This window comes from Ciconia boyciana, chromosome 4, assembly GCF_034638445.1.
Source record: "Ciconia boyciana chromosome 4, ASM3463844v1, whole genome shotgun sequence".
NCBI lineage: Eukaryota > Metazoa > Chordata > Aves > Ciconiiformes > Ciconiidae > Ciconia > Ciconia boyciana.
Window position 1 is genome coordinate 61,184,242 of NC_132937.1, and position 24,155 is coordinate 61,208,396.

Below are 24,155 nucleotides of genomic sequence, written 5' to 3' on the forward strand. Positions count from 1 at the left end.
CAGTTCACTCAATCCACTTCACTGTTCACTCAGCTAGTTTGTACTTCATCAGTTTGCCTATGAGGAAGTTTGGGGAGACAGTGTCAAAAGCCTTAAACTTGACTAAGTTTGACTTGACTTAAAGTCAATCCTTGACTAAAGTCAAGATAAACAACATCCACTGGTCTTCCCTCATTCGTCAAGCCAAGGCTATTAAGTTGGTCAGGCATGATTTTCCCTTTATAAATCCATGCTGACCATTCCCAATCACCTTCTCATCCTTCATATGTTTGGGAATGGTGTCTAGGAGGATTTGCCCTATTACTTTCCCAGAGATCAAGGTAAGGCTGACAGTTACTTGCTTTCTTCCAGTTCTCCCCTACTTGTCATGGCCTTTCAAAGATAATTGAGAGTGGCCTCACAGTGACATAGGTCAGGTCCGTCAGCACTCGTGGGTGCATCCCATGAAGTCCCATGATGTCCAGTCTATCTACATTTCCCTGAGCTGATCCCCCTTCAGTGAGGATAAGTTTTCCTTGCTCAAGACTTCCCCATAGGTCTCAGGCATCTGTGATTCATGAAGGGTGGTCTTAACAGTAAAGCCTGATGTGAAGGCGGCACTGAATGCCTTGGCCTTTTGCATGTCCTTTGTCACCAGGTCCTCTATCACATTCAGCAGCAGGCCCACATTTTCCACAGTCATCCATTTGCTGCTGATATATCCATAGAAATCCTTCTTGGTGCCCTTTGCATCCCATCCCAGATTCAACTGCAGGTGGGCTTTGGTTTTCCTAACCTCATTCCTGCACATTCTCTATTCCTACTGAGTTACCTGACCCTGCCTCCAGCTCTTGAATGTTTCCTTTATATGTCCGAGTTTTACCAGGAGCTACTTGTTCACCCAAGCAGGTGCGTCCTGCTACCTTTGCTTGACTTCCTTCATGTTGAGATGGACTGTTCTTGAGATTGGAGGGTGTGATCCTTGAAAACCAATCAACTCTCCTTGACCACCCTATCTCCAGGGCTGTATCCCATGGGATTCTTCCAAGCAGGTCCCTGAACAGGCCAAAGTCTGCTCTCCTTAAGTCCAGTGCTGTGATCCTGCTTTTTGCCTTGCTTTCTCCTCCCAGGATCCTGAATATCATAATCTCATGGTCACTGCAGCCAAGGATGCTCCCAGTCTTTACATCCCTGCTCAATTCTTCCATGTTTGTAAGCAGAGCATCTCCTCTCACTGGCTTCTGGATGACCTGCCAGGAAGTTGTCATCTGTGCAGTCCAGAAGCCTCCTGACTGCTTGTGCCCTGCTGCACTGTCCCTTCAGTGGACAATAGAGGCTGCTGGTTAGCCACAATCAGGTGCTTGAAGTCCTCAGTGAGAACCAGGGCCTGTGAATGTAAGGCTTCTCCCAGACATATATGACTGTTTGCAAGAATTTATGCTAATGTTGTTTCCTTGCATTTCATGTTAATTAGGTAAAAAAAACCCCAGGAATATGGGTTCCTCTGACCCTGGGGGCATACTACAAGTTTCCGTGGAGGGGCAAGTCAACAGCATAAGTTCTATTCCTGTACGGAAATATAAGAGAAGTTCTCTGTAGCTTCACTGGTTTGGAAGACTTGAAGGGTCAACCTCATTATTTTATACACTGCTTTCTGTGACACATGTGCCTTCTTTCTCCTGCTCACTCGTTAAAAGATCAGGAGCAAAAGATTCCTTTTCTTAAGATTTCCACATGGAGGTACTAATTTTTCATTTAAGGATTAAAAGTGGAAAATATATAAAATTATATTTTCTGATTTCTGGTAGGTAGCAACTGTTGCATTCCAAAGGGCTTGGAATTATCAAGGTAAAACCTGCTTTGTGCAAGATGAGGGAATGCTCACTGAAACATGATTAAACTACTAATGATTTTTTACTCCTCCTCACTGTAAACCATGGGGCTGTTTGAGCAGAATCTGAGAATTAAAAATACCAATCAGATTTTGTTTTTCAAAAAATGCTTCATTTGGCAACCACATTTTAACAGTACTTTCTAAGTTAAAAGACAAGCAGTGTATTTTTGTTATGAAGTCAGATATTGATCATACTCAACAAACAGCTTGGTTAGCAAGCAGAACATGCAGAAGTTGCCCTAATTTTAATACCCGGCATGCACATCAGCTTGGCAGTACATGAACAAGTATTTATATTAATACTTTTGAAGGGAATTGGGATACCCTGGAATAACCACTATCAAGTTTGTCCCATGTGTTGCAGAAGCATAGTAAATTGGAAGCAGTACCAAGCAACAAGTATTATGAAGAATAAGTTTTGAATTAACTTCTTTGTTTGTTTGCTTCATTCTTTCTTTTGTCTAATGCCCTCTGTGATTTATGGAGTTGCAAAGCATTCTCTGCTACAGAAAATTCGTGTTCAAGCTGGGAGATTTTTTTCATCTGAAGTTTAAAGAAATAACTCATTTATCAGTCCAGAACTACTTGCAGAACTACACATGTAACTCGTTACCTGTGTAGCCGTAGGTGTCCAACTCATGGTTGATTTTTAGTTCTGTATTTCTCTATTGTGTAAATCATTTTGTGACTTTTTTAGTATAGAGTATAAAGCAATTTATGTTGTTTGTAGTGGACTAAAGGAAATCTCATGCAGACGTCAAGTTTGAAAACTAAAAACCAAAAGAATGGCTATTTAGGGGATTTATAACAAGCTACAGGACCTCTCTTGATTTAAATCTAGCCAGGTTGCTACAGATAAGAATATTTGTTATCAAATAGTGTTCATGGAAAGACATGATGTCATGGTTTAGCCCCAGCTGGCAACTAAGCCCCACACAGCCACTCGCTCACTCCTCCCCAGTGGGATGGGGGAGAGAATCAGAAGAGTAAAAGTGAGAAAACTCGTGGGCTGAGATAAAATCACAGAATCACAGAATCACAGAATCGTACAGGTTGGAAAAGACCTTTAAGATCATCGAGTCCAACCGTAAACCTAACACTACCAAGACCACCACTATACCATGTCCATAAGCACCACATCCAAACGTCTTTTAAATACTTTCAGGGATGGCAACTCAACCACTTCCCTGGGCAGCCTGTTCCAATGCTTGACAACCCTTTCAGTGAAGTAAAATTTCCTAATATCCAGTCTAAACCTCCCCTGGAGCAACTTGAGGCCATTTCCTCCCATTCTATCACTTGTTACCTGGGAGAAGAGACCGACCCCCACCTCTCTACAACCTCCTTTCAGGTAGCTGTAGAGAGTGATAAGGTCTCCCCTGAGCCTCCTTTTCTCCAGGCTAAACAACCCCAGTTCCCTCAGCTGCTCCTCATCAGACTTGTGCTCCAGACCCTTCACCAGCTTCGTTGCCCTTCTCTGGACGCGCTCCAGCACCTCAATGTCTCTCTTGTAGTGAGGGGCCCAAAACTGAACACAGTATTCGAGGTGCGGCCTCACCAGTGCCGAGTACAGGGGCACGATCAGTCCCCTACTCCTGCTGGCCACGCTATTTTTGATACAAGCCAGGATGCCATTGGCTTTCTTGGCCACCTGGGCACACTGCTGGCTCATATTCAGGCAGCTGTCAACCAACACTCCCAGGTCCTTCTCTGCTGGGCAGCTTTCCAGCCACTCTTCCCCAAGCCTGTAGCGTTGCATGGGGTTGCTGTGGCCCAAGTGCAGGACCTTGCACTTGGCCTTGTTGAACCTCATACAATTGGCCTCGGCCCATCGATCCAGCCTGTCCAGGTCCCTCTGCAGAGCCTTCCTCCCCTCAAGCAGATCAACGCTCCTGCACAGCTTGGTGTCATCTGCAAACTGATTGAGGGTGCACTTGATCCCCTCATCCAGATTATTGATAAAGATATTAAACAGGACTGGCCCCAACACAGAGCCCTTCGGAACACCACTTGTGACCGGCTGCCACCTGGATTTAACTCCATTCACCACCACTCTTTGGGCCCGGCCATCCAGCCAGTTTTTTACCCAGCGAAGAGTACACCCGTCCAAGCCATGGGCAGCTAGTTTCTCCAGGAGAATCCTGTGGGAAACGGTGTCAAAGGCTTTACTAAAGTCCATGTAGACAACATCCACAGCCTTTCCCTCATCCACTAGGCAGGTCACCTTGTTGTAGAAGGAGATCAGGTTGGTCAAGCAGGACCTGCCTTTCCTAAACCCGTGCTGGCTGGGCTTGATCCCTTGGTTGTGCTCTACATGCCGTGTGATGGCACTCAGGATCATCTGCTCCATCAGCTTCCCCGGTACCGAGGTCAGGCTGACAGGCCTGTAGTTCCCCGGGTCCTCCTTCCGGCCCTTCTTGAAGATGGGCGTCACATTTGCTAATCTCCAGTCAGCAGGGACCTCCCCCGTTAGCCAGGACTGCTGGTAAAGGATGGAAAGGGGCTTGGTGAGCACATCTGCCAGTTCCTTCAGTATTCTCGGGTGGATCTCATCAGGCCCCATAGGCTTGTGAGTGTCTAAGTGGTGCAGCGTCTAAGTCTAAGTGAGTGTCTAACTAATGAGTGTGAGTGTCTTGTGAGTGTCTAAGTGGTGTCTAACTAATGGTTAGTGGGTCACTAACCATTTCCCCCTGGATTATGGGGGCTCCATTCTGATCCCTGTCCCTATCTTCCGACTCGGGGGGCTGGGTACCCAGAGAACAATTGGCCCTGCTATTAAAGACTGAGGCAAAGAAGGCATTAAATACCTCAGTCTTTTCCTCATCCTTGGTCACTGTGTTCCCTCCCCCGTCTACTAGAGGCTGGAGATTCTCCTTAGCTCTCCTTTTGCTGCTAATGTATTTGAAGAAGTATTTTTTGTTGTCTTTTACAGCACCAGCCAGATTGAGCTCTAGCTCAGCTTTGGCCCTTCTAATTTTCTCCCTGCACAACCTTGCCACACCTTTGTAGTCCTCCTGAGTTGCCTGCCCCTTCTTCCAGAGGTCGTCGACTCTCCTCTTTTTCCTGAGTTCTAGCCAGAGCTCTCTACTCAGCCAGGCCGGTCTTCTTCCCCGCCGGCTCGTCTTTCGGCACCTGGGGACAGCCTGCTTTTGTGCCTTTAGGACTTCCTCCTTGAAGAATGTCCAGCCTTCCTGGACTCCTTTGCCCATTAGGGCTGCCTCCCAGGGGACTCTGTCGACCAGTCTCCTAAACAGGCCGAAGTCTGCCCTCCGGAAGTCTAAGGTGGCAGTTCTGCTGACCCCCCTCGCCGCTCTCCACGTATCAAAAAGTCTATCATTTCGTGATCGCTCTGCCCAAGACGGCCTCCAACCATCACATGGCTCACAAGTCCTTCTCTGTTCGTGAACAAGAGGTCCAGCGGGGCACCTTCCCTAGTTGGCTCATTCACCAGCTGTGTCAGGAAATTATCTGCCGCATGCTCCAGGAACCTCCTAGACTGTTTCCTCTCTGCTGTATTGTATTTCCAGCAGACATCTGGCAGGTTGAAGTCCCCCACAAGAACAAGGGCTAGCGATCGTGATGCTTCTCCCAGCTGCTTATAGAATAGTTCATCAGTCTCCTCATCCTGGTTGGGTGGTCTGTAACAGACTCCCACCACAATATCTGCCTTGTTGGCCTTCCCCCTGATTCTTACCCATAGACAGTTTAATAAGTAAAGACAGTTTAATAAATAAAGCAAAAGCCATGCATGCAAGCAAAGCAAAACAACTTCCCATGGGCAGGCAGGTGCTCAGCCATCTCCAGGAAAGCAGGGCTCCATCACGCGTAACGGTGACTTGGGAAGACAAACACCATCACTCTGAACGTCCCCCCCTTCCTCCTTCCTCCCCCAGCTTTACATGCTGAGCATGACGCCATATGGTGTGGGATATCCCTTTGAGCAGTTGGGGTCAGCTGTCCCGGCTGTGTCCCCTCCCAGCTCCTTGTGCACCTGGCAGAGCATGGGAAGCTGAAAAGTCCTTGACCAGTGCAGCAACAACTAAAACATCAGTGTGTTATCAACACTGTTTTCAGCACAAATGCAAAACATAGCCCCATACTAGCTACTATAAAGAAAATTAACTCTATCCCAGCCAAACCCAGCACACAGGATCATCTTGGTCAATTTCTCTGTGCCTCTAAAACAATCCAATCCAATCCTCTAGTCTAACAGCAGGGGCATTATTTGAAAGTTTGCTTTCTTCTGGTCTTTTCAAATAGAGCAAATAGGGGTTTTGGTCCTTGTGTCTTTTAATTCCAAATGAAAAACACCAGCTGTACTTCAGAGAAAAACCTCTCTGAAATCTTGTAAGTCCAAGTTCATCAAGGGGCAATAAAGAAGTAAAACAGAAGTTAAATTGTGCCTGTGGGAAGAGGAGACAGACTAGAAGAACTCTCTAAATCTACTGTTAATTTATGTGGCCATCAGAATGGCTGACCCAGTAATTCATGAGCTCTTGGCTCTACTGAACTAATGGCAAAACTCCTGTTCGCATTGAAGGAATCTGGATTAAGCCTTGACAGACTTATCAGGAGAACGTATTAGTTTGTTCCCTTTTATAGTCTTGTAGTTTAAAGAGAGAATCATTACATTTGTGCGAATGTCTCAAAATTCCTTAAGCTTGCATATATTAGGCTCATTGAAAGAAATTCTGCAACAGGCTACATATAGCTGTCACTCCTTTAGGGCTGATAGGAAACTGAAGAATTTAAAATTGTGATATTGTTAAACTGGTGAATATCAGAACCTGAAGAAACAGTTTCTGTGTCTCTGCATCACAATATTTAAATGGGAAATAGTAGGTCATAGCTTTTGTTTGTTTATTTATTTATTTATTTAACTTGGGGTTTAGAAATGAAGTAAAGTAGTGTAAGGGGAAATAAAAAATTAGGAAACAGAAAACATCTGAGGGTTGTGTTTTTAAAAATCAGGATTTTTCATGCTTAATGATAAATGATGTTATTCTGAAACAGTAGGGGGTTACTGTGAAATTACAGGGATAACTGTGAAAAGTGAGAGAGTTACATTTCACCTTTGTGCTCCTTGTCAGAGTAACAAGAAGCTACAGAAGTCCTTGGGTTAGAGAGAAGAAAGATCTCCTACTTCAACACCCCTCCCTCAGTCTTGAGAGTTCAAAAACCCAGACTGACTCCTCTTCTTTCCTCTGGAATTACTCACCCACACGTTGTGCTCCATGTTAGCAACCCTGACATGGCAGCAGCAGGCAGCCATCACACTCCATTTCTCACTACCATACAGGTATTTTCCTCTGGTTCTGCGGTGGGACATCTTGAAGTGCCTGTAGACGTTACTTTGGTAGCATGCAAGCATTCCCTGGGAGCAGCCCGTGCCTGGAGTTAGCCGCTGCACAGCAGTCACTAAGGTGATGTTTAAAAGCACAATTCACAGATCATTGATATTATACTGATGGATCATTCAGCAATTTAAATTTTATGTGGCTAAGGCATGAGCATGTGACCACATTTCTTGCTTTCCTTTCATTTCAGATTTTATAATTTTTGACAGCATTTATAAAACCCCAAATCAGCCATGGAGAAATTCAAGATCAGACATAGGCTTAAGTTATGTGTTAGTGCAGCTACTCTGATGGTGAAGCAGATTTATAATGAGAAAAACTCATCCAGTGAGGTTTAAGACTGCATGTATCCGAGTGTTTCATTAAGTAGAAGTCAATCAGATCTGTTGCTGTGAAATCAAAGAACTTGTGAGAATTGGAGGGTTAGTTGTGATGCGCAGAGTAAGAAAGAGAGGAACTGAAGCTGAGGAACATTTGTGGTTGGTTTTGTTGGCTCACAAAGAAGGTCTCTTGTTAGCATCAAAGAGCAGTATTGTCCTGTACTTTCAACATACTCAAATTAGTTAATTGATTAGCTAATTAGCTAATTTTTGGCATAAGATTCCGTGCAAGTCATGGCATAGAGAACATGCTTCTCTGGGATTCCTGGTGAGGAGACTTTTGATTCGGTGAGTCACCAACTGAGTGATTATGGATCAGTCTAACAAGACTAGACCAAACTAGGAAAACACACTGAGAAAACAAACAGAGCTACTGGTGTTCTTCGGAAGTGTGGAAGATGTTCAGAAAAGCCTTAAAAAGCACTTGGTGGTGCTGACCTGTCAAGAAGATGACCACAGCTGTGTAAATAAATCAGCAAGCTGCCCATAGACGGTGGCTGGGCAGAGAATAGTTAGAGAGCTGCAAGACACAGGTGCTGGGAATTGTGAATGTGTTAGAAATGCATATATATATGCTTTAGTTTCTGGTAATTGGAAAATGATGGGGTAGGGCTGTGCTTCAACATCAGCATGAGCTTCTGCTTGTACCTGTACCTGTAGCTGAGCAGGCAACATTGGCTCAACTTGTACATTATTGTGTGGTAAGAGTTTTGTGCATGGATGGAAGTGGTTGAAGCAAAAGTATGCATACTGGCCTGTGACAGTCTGAAAGGCTGACATTCATAGAGAAAGCCGAAGAGCAGGGCTAGTTGTGTTCATTGCCCGAATAACACCCACTCATACCTGTATGTCTACATCCATCCCTGCTTTTGTGACACTTTTCACTGCATCACACTCATGCTTTTCAGACTTTTGCTTTCTAGGAACAAAATAACCAAAAAAGTCCATTCCTACAGAGTGGAACAGAGCCTCCCTAGAGATCCTTGTATTAAAGGCAATTTTTCAGCATCATATGTTCACTAAAATCCTTGCTCTTTCTGGGGAGGAAGAAGGGAAGAGATTTTTTTTGGAAGAGTTAAAAAATAAAATGAGATACACGGGGTTGATTCATTAGCAGTTTAGTGTTTGCATTGTTAAATTTTGAAATATCTTACATGCATTAGATGCTATTTTAGTATAATGGCAAAATAATGATTATGTTATCAGCTTTATTACTATAACATGCTTGCTTTCTTTTTGTGATTCCAGATTCCTTTCCTAATCAACAATCCGTGTATCTATGGACATGTGCAGTGTTATAGCTAGACAACTTCATTGCTACAATGTTGATTTTTTTTCTTTAAAGCTGTTGAAATTTCTTAATGTTTCTTTCTAATTTAATGTCAGTAAAAATTAAACAGTGCATAGTACCTTCTGATTGTATTAGACAGTTTTCAGTGTGGTGTTCTAAAGGCTATGGATCATTAAAAATATTGCATTATTTATGTGACTGTATAATAAAATCACAATTACTGTGCACTTGTGTTACTGGGCTAAATTGAAATGTTGAACATAATAATCCATCCACTCACCAGAAAGGGTCAGTGACTAGTCTTACAGTTAACATTGTACAGCATCTTACTGCTCTGCATGATTAAATAACTGTTAATTTCCCTACTGCCTCTGGTCTGGAAGATTAATCTCTTTATTAACTTTCTAAAAATAAGTTTCCATTACAGAAAGCATGGTACTTTATTAGAAAGATGCCTGCTTGTGCATACAATATTTTATCTTCTCAGATTTCATCTCAAGACATTGAGTTAATCACTATAACATAACAAGATATGAAGAGTTTTCAGTCTGAAAACTGATGGATCACATTAGAAATATTCAGGGAATGGGAGGAAGGGAATTCAGATGGATGAATCAGTGTTACTGGCATGTCAGAGCTGTAGTTTTGATGTGAGAGAATGGGTACTAGCATGTATAGGACTACATTTCTTTATGTAGTCCTATACATAAGAGACTACTTGGTAGTCTCATTTGGAAAGATTTTTGAGGAAAAAAAGCATATTTCTAGCATGATCTTATCTTGTTGTGGTAGCCAAAGGGCCCAGTCTAAATCAGGGCCCAGTCAAAATCAGGACCCAGCTGTGCTGAGCTGTGGAGGTGCAGCAATAAAATTGTCCCACCTCTGAAAAGCTGCAGTCTGAAGGAACTGGGGAAGACATAACTGAGCTGGGGGATGGAAAGGGAAGGAGCAAAGAAGCATAGAAGGGCAAGGTCAATCTATTAGAAAGGTGAAGTTTTGCATTAGTTTAGAACTTGGAAATTTCATTGGCTTCCAGAAAAGATTAGTGCAAGTGAAGCTGGCTACTTCATTGGCTTCCAGGAGTGTTTTGTATGTCTTCAGGCTTCTGTCATCGTTTGATTCAGTCACAGGATTTTTGGTTGCTTTTTTACTACAGCAAATAGCAAGGCACCTAGAATCTATAGGGGGGTTATATTTCAGTACAAATGTTTCCTGCTGTAAAGTTCTACCTACAGTTTTTTAGATCCTACAGTTTGTCTTGGATTTACTAGCAAAATCAAGAATAGAGCAAATAAGAAGAAAATAGTTCTGCAGGATACTTGTATATACATAAACTACCTATTAAATAACTTTCTATGAAAATAATTTTGGAATTAGCAATAATTAGTAAATGAATACAGAGTAAAGATCACACTAGATTTTTTTTTTACATAACTCTAAATGAAAGCTGTTACCTAGAAACATCAAAGGCTGTCTTTTTCATTGAGTTCATAAACCTTGTGTATGTGTGCTTTGTGCTTAGAAAGACAGCTTCAGCCACACTCATCTATTTACTCTGCTGAAGAAAACTCAAACTTTTCTTTCTCGAGTTTGCATGCTTGTTATATAACTGTAATTGCATTGCTGTCACATGCCTACAAATATTTTTCCCCTGCCATTTTCAGTGTCTTTTATGCACAAACCAAAAGCTGTACTCTCCTTCAATTTTACCAGTTAGGTTTAAATATAACTTGCTTTAATCATAAACTTTCTTTTTTTGCTATCGCATTCTTGTGTTCTAAAAAGTCTCCTGGAAATTCTTACAGACGTAAGCTGCAGATAAAATCTCCAATCCTCATATAAATAGCAGCTTGTAGTGCAGTCCAGGAAAAGATCAGCCTCTTATTTTTGTTTTGCACTTCACCAGAATAGATTTCTGTATAAATGCCTCATTTCTCTGTTTTCCCTCCATAAATGTAGAATCTGACTTCTGAAAGGTGACTTACAACTACACTATGTCCTGAAGTTCCCACATTTAAATGGCAACAGTGCTGGGTTAATCCCCAAGAGACTGTGACTTACTCTCTTTAAGTCTAACAAACCCCACCTCAGCTACGAAAGGCCCTTGATGTAAAATGTCGTGGTGTCTCATCAAAGGGGTGAAAGAAGTGATGTAAAGGAGACCACGAGACAGGGGAGCGTATTTGTTTAGATGTCCCACTAAAAAAGTCTGTGCTTATCCCATCACAGCCCATAAGTGTTTGACATTCAGAGCGGGAGGAAAGGATGACCCAGAGGAAGAAGGTCCTTCAGCCCCACCTTATACTTTTCAGATTTCCTTGGCTATCAGGAATGGTAGAAATACAGATTTAAAAATATAAACAAAAACTGTGCTTAACCCTATCCAACTTAAAAAAATCTAGTTCTGTGGTGTTGTACTTGTGTGTTATACCATGTTTCTGTTTTGTTCAAAGGGTGAAAAACGGAACCTCTTTACTTGATTTTCCTAAGTGTGATTGTATAATTACCTGAATCCCCAAATATTTCTGTGCCTCTGAACAGCAATTTGGATCCAGAGATTATGTCAGTTCTTCCACCTGACCCGTTAAAGTGCCTGGGACTGGCTCCCAGCGCTGACATTACCTGTTGGCGTCAGCCTGTAAATCAAGCCCGTCTAAAACACGCGCTGGAGGGATGGCATACCGACCAGACCCTGCCATTCCCTTCTGTGAGAGGGGAAGCGAGGGATCTGAGAAGACACAGAGTCTGAGGACAGCCAAATGATCCCCAAGGAGAAGCACAGGACAGAGATGCTCTGGAGACAAAATCTGCATCTGAAACCAATAGAAAGCTTAGGTTCCCTTTCCAGGAAGTTCAGCATACATTGCTGTAACCCCTTCATTGTTCTAAACTCCCTTTCAGGGCTTTTGTCTCTGGCTTGGTTTCTAATTTAAGTCCAGTAACTTAAGGATTGCAGGGCACAGTTGTCGTCTTTTTTTTTTAAAGCGGAGATGGCTTATGCAATTAGAATAGTAAGATGTGGTGTACACCTAAGTATTTAGAAATTCCTGAGACAGCAGGTACTTGGCAAAGCATCTGTCACTTTATCTGTCAAAACTTGCTTGGAGTGCCTTGCCACCAGTGATAGCTGGCTATGGAATTAACAGCATTCAGTGGGGAGGTGGAGAAAGAGATCACCACAGATTACTGTGTATCATTTGATCTGTCACCATTTGAAAATCCCACATATTTATGTTCAGCATTTTATTTTTATGAACAGGATTTGCTAGGACCCTGCCTCTCCTTTCTAGCTTGTTGCCCACTGATCTGAAGAGAGTCTGGGATCTTTCATTGTTGCTCTCTAAAAATACACAAATGTGAAACAGGTATAAATATTTTCTACAGTACTACTATTAAATGTGGACATGGTAGACATTGGAGTCTTGTGATATTAACACAGCTGCTCAGCATCCAGGCTTCCCAAAGCTCCTGTATTTCAGATACACAGCCCAGAAGCTCACTCCAAAGTTCATGCATCATTCCTTGTAGCCAGCATCAAGAAGTGAACGTTTCTGAAGAGGCAGCTGGGGCTGCCTCTGACAACCAAAGTCACAGGATCCATCCATATGGCTGGATCCTGGAGCTTGTCCTTCCTCACAGCTCTGTGTGTTTACCTGGCTGTGTCCTGACCCTATGTCGAGGTGAGGCCCCATGTTGCAGAAGACATCAGAGCAGCAAGGGCTGGCTGCTCTGCACAGCAAAGTGAGCCAGGAGCAGTGGCTTTGCCAGCAAGGGCTCAGTTTTATGTCCTGTGCCTGCTTTAACCCCAGGTCCAGTGCAAGGTGTTGTGACAATGTGAAATAATGTGAAGGGGGATTTTTTTAGAACAATCTTTGCTTCCCTGTCCCATGTTTAGCCCATGGACTGTGCAAATTAGACAGATTGTGCTGGAGCAGAAGGTAAGGCTGCTATGGAAAGTTCACTGGAGATAGAAAGCCTCTCTCTCTCCACCTAGGAAGGATACTTGGGGGAGATGAGGTTTTTTTCTCTATGTCAAGGAGGGTGCTTGGTTCATGCCTGAGCTTTGTGTCTTCCTTCAACTCATGCCTCTGTAGTAAACATGATATCAGACATGAAAGTAGAAGAGGAACCAATTTACAGCTGGCTTCTAATCTCAGTACTGAAGAATATTTTTACTGTAAACCATAAGCTGTCCTGGGTCAGCTGGAGACTGTCCAATAGTTTTAGAACTATGTGCTTAATTCCTATTGCTCTTTAAAGCTATTACAAGAGAGGCAGGACATAAATCTATGTTTATTAAGGCCGTATCTGTGTGTATTATGCTTCTATAGGCCTGAGACTGTGTGTTACTACAAACATGATAAGTAATTTCACCGAAGCCCTGAAAAAAAATCTTGATTTTAAGAATTGCCTGAAGAGAACTCGGCCCAAAACTTATTTAATGTATACTTGCATCTATAACTTGAGAAGTAGGAATCTCTGTAACTTAAGAAGTAACTTAAATCTCCATGACTGAGATGGATCCAGCCTCTTTTAGAAAGGGAAGTATTGATATTTTGGCTTTATTTCCTGTAATTGCCAAAGATAAATTTTTGCTTCAGTGTTTGTAATAAGCTTTATAGGTATTTGAGAACAACTGTCCTGTGCTTGTGCTTGATAAGCTTGTATCAACAGCGGACAGAGTAAATAGGTCTGTAAAAATCTGAACAAAGCAGAGACATTTGTAGACGTAAAGATAGCTATCACAGAATCATAGAATCATAGAACCATTAAGGTTGGAAAAGATCTCCAAGATAATCTAGTCCAACTGTCAACCCACCTCCTCCATGCCTACTAAACTTGAACTTATACGTGCTCTAAATTAATAGTTTTTAAAAGCCAGGTGTCAGTTTCAGCTATACAAAAAGTGGTGCTATCAATAATGCAGATTTTTTCTTTAGAATGGATATGAAGTTGCTAACGGTGCATCTGTACAACTGTATATGTATTCCTGAAGTAACGTGTGCATGTGTGGTATTGGCAAGGCTGCGTGTCACAAAATGGGTAGTCACTGGAAATATGGAAATAGTCACTGTATTTATTCAAATCTAGTGCAGGATTTTCATAAAGTTTTAATATCTTATAATATCTCAGAATCTTTAATATAGCTAAGGGAGCTGGTGAGAAAAGGGATACAGTAGGTGTTTCTAAGTAACACTATTGGCTCTAAAGCTGTCTTCAAAAAATTTTACTTATGTTCTGACTGTGGAGTAAATACAGATCTGTGGCCATGCCTGAGGATGCTACTGCTTAGGATGGGCTACACCAGGATGGCCTCGCAGCCCCTTGGTATTCAGATCCTGGACTACCTGGGGTCAAGCCTCGCTTCTGGAAACATTCTTGCTGCTGAAACTACCAGGGATTAACAATCACATCTCTTTCCTCTGCCATAATTCTTTGATAGCAAAAAACCTCTGCCCATCGTAGCTGCTATTGTTTGATCCTCCACGGGTGGCTATTTCATACTTGGGTCTCAATGTTCCTTAGAAGTAAATTATGACTGCAATAACTGATTTAAGGAGTTAAATCAAAGACCAAAGCAACATCTCCTTCTTTAAAAAAAAAAAAAAAAAATCATATAAACAGGATACTCAAGCCTCATTTTTTAGAGAAAAGTTAGAATCTTCCACCCAAAGCTCCACTCTAAAGCTTGACTGAAGCACAGTAATTCTCAGCCAGGCCTGCTATATCGAAAACAAAGTGAACTAAGGTTGCTGTGATACTAAGCTTTCTTTAAAGCACCTGTTTTATTATTAATATACTTTTAATAGCATCTCTCTGATTGTTTTACAGACTGACTACAACTTAAGTTAATGCTGAGACATTAAAAGCTTGCCTTTTAAATTTTTAACAAGAATAAAAACGTACACAGAGCATAGACTTTATTGAACTATCTGGATCTGATGTGAAAACAAGCTAATACCGTTTCACACTTTGGTTTAAATATTTTATTGGAAGTCACAGATGCTTCTGATGATTTATATTTTTGTGACCACTGTTCCCTGAGTACTCTAAATGCCAGTTAAGTTTGAGAGGCTTCCAAAAAGCTGAGACCAACTTTTCACCTAGGTGAAACATACTGGGAAAATGAAAAGTGGAAATGAATTCATTTAAATTGTAGTTAATCTGTCCCCTCCCCCCCTAAAAAAATCAAAAAACCCAAAACCCAACACTGGAGGGAAATGGAAGCAGAAGACAGAAAAATAAAGAGAAGTAAAGTTGTCTCCATAGTTTGAAATACTGTCTTTCTTTCCTTGTGTCTTGCAGAAAGCTGTAGTGAACTGGTGGGCTAAAAACTGTCAAGAAATTCTGGTTTGAGCAGTTTGAGATCTCTGGGCATTTTTGACTGGACTTATCACCTGACTGTGACTTAAATGCAAAAGTGGAAAGCAGGTTACTTGGTAGTGTGAGTTTTACTTTTAGCTGTTTTATACTGTTACAGTTGTGCAGTTTAGGAAAAAAAAAAATCTGCTCCTCTGGTTAAAGCACAACTTGTTATTCATTGTTTTCTTTTTTCCCCTGCTTCAATTTTACCTGCTAAATCCCATAAGTGCAAGGAATTGGGCGTGGCAGAACAGTAATTTTGATTTACTCAAGTGAACCACGAAGTCAAAGCCTCTTTTGAAAATTTAAATCTCTTAAAACATTGTATGTGCCAGGTGTACATTGCAGTTTATGAAACCTCCTTTTGCTGATTTTCTTTCAAATAAGTAGTAATGATTTTATATAATTTTCTGTGTGCTTTTAAGAAAATGCTATGCAACTTCTCTTTTCCTTCTCTGGGCAACTGTAGAAATCTAGAGCTTTAAGAACATGAGATCATGTTGGTAATTTCTAATCTTGCCCTCCTTCAGTTCATTCTCCTCCTCCTGAACTGGTCCACACAACTACAGGGGACCTCAGGAAATACAGAGAGGTCTAACATCACAGGCTTGAAGAACTGCACCACCTCTCAGCCACCATCAGGATTTGAGGAAAAATGTTGACTGTCACTCCAGATCTCACAGCTGAATCTGGAGGACCCCAGCTGCCAGATTTGGGACCTTCTGGGATGAGATGTGCCTCAGGTTTCCTTTGCAGACACCAGAACCGCAAGGCGGGGAAGACATGGCTGATGTGTCTCCAGTGCCTGGAGTGCATGTGCCGGCAGGAGAGCTGGGAAGTGAGCCTGCAGTTCCCGACCAAGAGATGGCTCAGGGGGTCTAGTATTCCCCTAAAGGCATGCACCAAAGGGCACGCATGTGGGTCACAGATGTTCCTAATCAGTCAATCTGTAACGCAGAAGTATCAGTTATCCTTTACTACCCCACTGAAAAAAAGCTGCAAATTTATGCACGTATCACTTGCTCCTGTGCACCTATGACCTGCTCCTATGATTATAGATACAAGGATATGCCATACCTTACATGTTAACAGAATTATTGATTAGAGAAAGACAGTGAGCAAAACCTAAATATTCTGTGCTTTGGCAATCCATTTTTTCTCTGCATGTTTGATAGAACACAAGGTAGATCCAGGAAACTGAAACAGCTCATTTGATGAACTACTTTAGTAAACTTATCCCCTAACAACAACTAAAGAAATAGGTTTATTCCCTTCAGAAATTAGAATCTCTATCCAGATCAGAACAGAGGATGACTTTTGAAAAAAAAAAGAGAAGTATGGCAGAGGAATAATACTTCTGACTATTGCAGTGAAAACACAGTTATTAACAGAAGTGAGCTTGCTTTTCTTTTCTTTCCTCTTCCCAGTTTGGCTGTAATGAGCAGTGTTCAGAGATCATGGATTGTTTTACACTGCTGATATGTCAAGCCAAAAGAGAAGGACAGCTTCTGAACCAGGACCTGCAGCAGCTTCCAAGTATGAGTCATAGTCACTGGGGTGTCCATTCTCCGCATCTTCTGGGAATCAGAGAGTCAAGTAGGCTTGTCACAGACATCAGCCCTACCAGGAAGCCCTGATCTAAAACAAGAAATGACAGAGATCAGGGGATGATCAACCAAAAAGACTGCAGACAGCTGCAAAAGTAACTGAGTTTGAGCTGTGAATACTTAGCTGAGAAGAGATAGTAGGTATTATTCACCCATTTGCTATCACCATTAAACAAAATGCCTAGAAATACAGAATAAAGGAATCGATAGGAATATGTCAGCTGTACTCAGCCTCATTGTGGAAAATGAATGAATGAACATATCACATTACAGAAGAGTGGTGATATGAGAGGAGCGCGAGTACTGTTGGGGACACACAGAAAGCCTTCCCATTTCTGGTGAGGGATTAGTGGCAGCTACTACCTCTTAGCATAGTCTGGTGCAATCTGATGCAGTTCACACCTTGCCACCAGGTACCCACCAACATAGTCTCTGTGCTTTTCATCCTTGAAGACTGAATAATTGGGGGTTTTTTTGTTTGCTTTTTACATTATGCCAGGAATCCCAATAGCATTCTTCCATTTTCCCTTAATGATGGGAGCTTATATCTGTGCCAAGCAATTTGTGATATCATTTGCAGGAGTGGATGCCATCCAGAATGTGCTACACTAATGCCTCATCTCAAGAATACCAGTAGTACAGTGACTTCCTTTTAATTAATTATGATGTCAGCTTTGTGTAGGAGGCCAGCTCGCAGCCTGTGAGCCAAACCTCCGGGTTTCTGATCCAGGAAAGAGAATCACACCATGCACAGGCAAGCAGTATTTGATATAGTTATAAAAATTTCCATCAGTTTGCTCTCTCAAGATAGAAACCTGATCAAAACTTATGGGAACTTTTATTTCTTAGTGTTACAAGGTCTGGTCTGCACAGGATAATAGGAATGCTGTACACACAAAGCATGGGAATGTGCCATTAGAAAACCCATTCTGCTGAATGAGATTTAAATTGTTCCAAATTATTTCTAACTATTGAAGGTGAATGGGTACAGGGATGGAGAAAAAATTTAATGAATTGTTTGGAGATGGTGTTAATTTCTCATAGTTTAGGTGCATACTGTAAGAAAGATGTAAAAAAACTTAGAGTCCATCAGTTCCCCTGAAATTTGCAGGAGAATCTCACTGGCTTCACACTGGTCCTGTGTGACTGAAGTTCAATTCTGATCCTGCAAAAGCTGGTGAAAATTTTCTCATTGGTTTCAAAGCAATCAGAATGTCCTTGATAAAGCGTAATTAGGGATGTTGATTCTGTGGCTTCCTGTGCTGTAAACCACACCTCTCTTTAGTCTGCTGGGAGGACTTGTAGGAATGTTTTTCTTTGGAGATAGAGGCTTCATCCATAGGATAAAATGATGCTTTTAGAAAATACTTCTGTTTGCAAAAAGGAGTAAAAATTAACAAACAAACAAGTAAACAACGAATAAACCAGCTCATGCATCTGAGTACAGTAACCCAGCTGGTTCTGGGTTCGTTACCTGGCTGTGAATTCAGCTATACTTTCTTGGGAAGTTACTCAGCACTGCATTGGGGTGCCTTGATGACCTCTCTGAATTTGGGAACTGGGAGCTCTGAGCCTCTGGGTTCAGCTAGGGAATGCTTATTATCTTGGCAACTCTTTCTGACAGGAGCTATCCCATGGGCCCCACTGGTTTTGCTCTGGTCACCCACCATTCAGCACCATGACTAAAGGTTACACAGGTGAACCCTGAGGAGTGCCTGGAACTCAGTCCCTTAAGAAATTGCCTTTCATTACAGGGGATAATCGCCACAGTATTTCTTCAGCCTCACAGAAAATATAATTAAATGGCTAACACTTTTGCCTATTTTTTCCAATATCTGTGTCTCATTGTGATCCCAGAACTCCCCTCCGGTATGAGGTAACACATACCCAGGGCCTTTCAGGTGATGAAAAGAATGATTTACAAAGTCTAGGATTGCTCCAAGGCATATATTTTGTATTCACGCTCATCCTTGTCTAGAGGTCTTTAAATGGCAATTAGCCAACCTCTTCTTTCAGCAATCCAGCAACAATACTTGTTTCTATATTCAGATACAACTTTTGTTTAGAAATTGCCTCCATTTTGAGACAGAAGTAAAAACTATTCTGCCAAGATCACTTGCCTTCATACTGAATTACAGTATATCCTCTTTTGCTTGTATGGTGAGAGAAATATTTTGAAGACTGTGTGTCTTGGTAGTCCCTGATGACAACGGCCATAAAAACATAATTAAGATGGGTAGGATATCATTCCTGTAGTTTGCTATGACATTTATAATATAGTGTAGTTTAGAAAGTATACTATGGAATATTGTCTGGGATATTGTCAGCAAACTAAGATGTTTTTACTAAACAAAAGTGGCCAGCGGAAACCTTTGCCTTGAGATGAGCTAGGTTAGCACCTCTGTTTCCCCAGTTACATCTTATTGCCTCTGCTTGTTTTTAGAGGAGTTACCATGACACAAAAGTAGGGTAGTTCGTTGTTGAGTCAGGCCTTTTGTCTTTTTGTATCTTTTGTGAGGAGCACAGTTTTTAGTGCCATTATTGCCAGACAAAGAGATACTGACACTGTCGATAAAGATAGCTTTGCAGGCTCAGCACAGCCTGATTTACTCTGGTGCCCCAGGCCTCTATTAAGAACACTCCAGTGTTACTCTTGTGTTTACAGCTGGCATACTACTCTTATTATTTGCTCTGTTTTCCTTTAAGCAGAGGTCAAAATGCTGCTGTATTTCCTTATTACTTTGCATTTCTCAATGTTGTCACACTCCACAGCCAAAAAGCACGCAAAACCTCAAAAGAATCCACCTCCTTGGACTGAGATTGAGCTTAAAGGTCAAATGGTCAATGATGTGCCTGAAACAACCCATTGGGCAATTTTCCAGTTAGGTACGTGCACTTTCACAGTGTCTGAAATCCAGCAGGGCCAATGTACTACCACATAAGTAAAAAGCTAAGGGATGCTCTAGAAGATAAGAATTTGTCTTCTATAAAGGGAAGACATCCAAGAAATGGCACAGGAAAGGGAGTGGACTTTACTGAGATATGAATTGCTCCTTCATTTTTTCCCCCACTACTCCAGAAAGACAGTAATTTTTTTAAATGCAGGAAAAATTCTGAAAAATTCTCATTTAGCAAAATGGCCTACAACCTGGACCCAACCCTGTATTTATGTAAACGTGGAAATTACTAGAAAAACAAATGTTAGGTCAGAGGTTTGGAAATTAGAACATCAGATATTATGATTTTGGGCGTCAGGAGGGTAGAAGATTAGAATATTAGCATGCCAGTGAAAGTTTGTTCCTTACAGCAGTGTTTCTAGTGCTTTATTTAATGTGATTTTAGATGTGCCAAGTATTGGTGCTTCCAGCGATTTTCTCTTGGGAGACCATTCTACGGCCTAATAATTTTAACTCTGAGGCAAACGGTCTCTTCGCTCTTCCCTGCCCTTGCCAACTGAATGCTATCTAGTAATGCACTTGAGCCAGCTGTGTGTTCAGGTCTCTTTGCAGGTCCTCAAAGATGCTCTTGATTTCGTGAAGTCCCCTTATGTTTAGGCTCAAGTAGGAGGCATTTCCAATATTTTTTTTTATTTCCCCAGAATACACTCTACTCACTTTATTCCAAGTCCTTTTGAGTGTCAATTGAACAGTCTGCTCAGTTTAACTGAGTCACCAGCATGGATAATGCTCAGGATGTGCAGACAATTGTTAATGCACATGGTGACTCCACAAAACCATTGTATCTTAGAAAATGAAAGAAATGCCATCCATTTTAATAAGGGATAGCCTGCTTTTTACACTTTTGTACAAGTTTTTGATCAGGACATTGGTCTTCATATGCCTCTGTGAATTCTCAGGAATCATCCCAGATATTCAAGAACTTAATTCAAAAGCAAGAACAGTCAAAACACATTTTCATGGATGCTGCTTTGCTTGCAGAAGCGTGTGATTTCTGTTTTGTCAGCTTTAAATTGTTTGCATTCTTGTGCTTATGGTCTGCATTTCTAGGTCAACAGAAATAACACACTTAGTATTAGTGAGTTGATCTTAGATAATTTTTACAAAATACTAGCTGGACCAGTGTCTTCTGGGATAGTGCTGCCACACTAATTCTCTTAATGTCATAAATATATGACATAGGCTTCTTCGACTATAAAGGTTTACGTGCTTGGGAAGAATAATCTAATGGGTATATCTTACTGTAAACAAATGTGTTTTACATATTTATCATAAAAATAATCTATTAATAAAGGAATCACAAACTAATTTTTTTATACCATCATTTATATACGATCTGTGCTACCGCTGTTTACACTTACTTCTTATGTATCTTACTTTTAAAATTAAATACAAATTTTAGAAATCCAGGTACAATTGAGTAAGCAAGGCAAACAACTTCTTTTAACGTCAGGTCAAAATAAGAACAGCAAACAGCAAATCAGACAGTCCTACAAGATTTTAAACCCTCGTGCAATTTGCGTATCATCTTAATGATGATATAAGCTTTGCCTATCATTTTACTGATCATACTCTTAGTATTTCCATTCTTGCTTTTCAGAATAGTGACACTTCTTTCCACATGCAGCTAAGTCTATGTTGGCCTGCTGAGTCAAATGACCTCCTGAAGCAATATCTGAAGATCAGATTTTTAATGACAATGACCTGAAAAGATTTTTTGGCATTCAGCTGTACCAAATGTGTTGTGCAAACTCAGCCCCAGATTTTCGTTAGTTCTCTCACCACATAGAAAGTTACACTGAAGCTGCAGTGAACTTTCACGTGCCCAGATTTATCAAACCACAGTAATTACCACCAATGTACTTCAGTTCTTTGACCCGTACTCTGCGGTCAATTAATAAATTGACAATCTGTTAGGCTGTTTCACACTGGGATTGAGTAAGGATGACAAGGAGAGGGCCCTACATCAGTGGTTTCCTTTCAAAGTACACTTAAATACCATCAAATCCACAATCAATGGCAACGCACACACATGTTTAACAAAGCTTTTAACCTTTTAACCATCAGGCCATCTGCCTTTCAAGAAATACTGCTCTTGGTTCAAACAGCAAAGCAAGGGATTGTATACATCCTACAGGCTCTTATGACTGGAATCTGTAGGAGAGTGAAGCCCTGGGAATCTCTTCAACCACCCCATCCCCTAACAGGCAAGAAAAAATTGTAGGGACTACTATGGAAGAGCCATCCCATGAAACAAATCCAGTCAAGACACAATCTGATAAATAGTGATGTGAAGGAAGACTAAACTGGGTCTCAGTGACTCCTCCTGAGCCTCCCCAGCAGAGCTAATGTGAGTATATGTGGGTATATGTGGGCAGCATGACATAGGACGTGAGACCTTTTTCCTTAAAGAAGGGATGGAAAAAAAAACACTGCTATTTTTGAACGTAAGCACCTTATCTTCCAAGCCTAGTCACACAAGCAACAGCTGCAAAGCCAGAGACACCTGTCCCAGGCTTGGTGGAAGCCCTGTAGCTGCAGCAGGATCTAGACTGGCCTAGCAACTGGTGATGCCAAAAGTGAAAGAGAGAGTGCATCCAACAGTGAATAACCTGTATCTGCATTATAAAGGGCAAAATCAGGACATAAATTGGGCTGGCCATGTGTGAACCATGACTATAGAAAGTTATTCTTAGCTACAAAACACCTGGGGAATCCCTGGCTGATGTGACTGCACAAAACTCTGATGAGGCACAGCCGCGTGCCAGGAAGAAGAAAGCTGCACAAGAGGTGTCTCGTCCTGACTATAGGAGCAATAAAAAATGCTGCACTGCAAGAATTGTGGGATTTTGAACAGTGGCGAGGACAGTACAGAGGAAGAAAGGATTACTGCGGTAGGTAAATGAATCAAACTGGAGTGGGCTACAAGGATATGAGCTTTAGGGCTAGATGCTGGACATGGATTTCAGAACTGGCTTTGCTTCCTGGGGGTGTATGATGTCTTCAGCCGTTGATCGGGAGGGGTGAAGGATTTGAGTAGCTGGGATTCAGTAGGAAAAATGCAATCAATTGCTACAAAAGCATCAGAGCCTCCAAGGGCAGATACCAAAGGCAAAAACTGGGCTGAATTCAAGGGGGGTGTGTGTCTTGAGAAACAGACACTTACTGTTGTGGAACAGCTACACAGTTGCAAATGTAGTTCCACTACATGTAGACATGCTGAAGAAACAATCATCTGCTTGAATCAAGATGAAAACAAAGTGCTGCTGGCTATTAGTCAATGAAATTAACTTGCAGATATACAAACTGTATTGGAATATGATACACTTGAAATTGTGGGGGATTTTGCTCACTGTTTTTCTGGAGAATGCCTTCCAAGCCTTTTATACTTAATTGACAGAAATAAAAGTTGGCCAAGGGTTGTAATCAAGAAATGTCTTTTTGCAGGACAGTATGATCAAGGAGTCAAGGTATTTTTGTCTATAGTGCTTGTAGTCTCTAAATATTTACAGGAACATCAACAGATTTCCCCAATGGATCATTCAAAGGCAGAAATCCCTCCAGGATCAGTATCCACTTAAATATACTTATCTGGAATAAAAACTTCCACACCTAGATAGTCACCTTGCAGTCAGTAGAGACACAGGCACTTTCAGGACATGATCCGTCTGACCTATTCAAACATTACTGTAGGATGAGATATGTGAGGCATTGTCCATTTCTCCCTATTAAACATAAAAGGAACATAGAGTGATGCTGTGAATGTCTACATGTAATCAGATGAATCCTGCCACTAAAGCCTGCCTCTGGTGCTAAGGAAAATGTATCTCCTTCAGATGATGATCATTCTTCAGGAGAGGTCTTCAAAACCATATTAAAATGGGCACAGCTAAGAAAGGCTGTGTTTGATATCAACAGGTTTAAAACTTCTGGCTTTCTTTCAGCTTCTTTTCTAGGTGCAGGACCAAATTTCTAACAAAATCAGAGAATTCTTGCTGCAGAGGCAAGGCAAAGAGGAGTACCCAGTTGTACTTGTGAGGAATAAGTTAAACCTGTGTAATGCAGACTTCATCTCTTAGGTGTGGGGAGCAATGCATCCACAGTAGGTGTTCCGCTTTCCCTGTCACAGGGTGAGTTCATCTCCTGTTATTTCATCTGCTTGTTTCTTCAGCTGGGATGGGCTGAAATCCCTGAAATAGCTGGACAGGTAAAAGATCTGGCAAACACCTGAGATGCAGATGATGTGCCACTGGTGTTGGCAGTTACTCCACCCATATATTCATATTTACCTAAAAAGTTTAGAAGGCCTATGACGTGAGTGAGGTGT

The 24,155-nt window shown here is 41.5% G+C and overlaps 1 long non-coding RNA gene across 7 annotated transcripts in view; it reads left to right on the top strand.

The window, feature by feature from the left end:
• The window catches only part of LOC140650634 (uncharacterized), a 38,614-nt gene extending 17,492 nt beyond the window's left edge, over positions 1–21,122 (top strand). For 3 of the 7 annotated variants that reach the window (XR_012042098.1, XR_012042097.1, XR_012042100.1), the window contains exons 7-8: positions 7,173–7,296; positions 8,859–10,689. This is a non-coding gene — a long non-coding RNA (uncharacterized lncRNA). Of the gene's footprint in view, positions 1–7,172; positions 7,297–8,858; positions 10,690–15,207; positions 15,347–15,794 lie in introns of those variants that run through there. The other 4 variants (XR_012042102.1, XR_012042101.1, XR_012042096.1 and 1 more) reach the window with 4 other exon arrangements.
• The last annotated feature ends 3,033 nt before the right edge of the window (positions 21,123–24,155 follow it).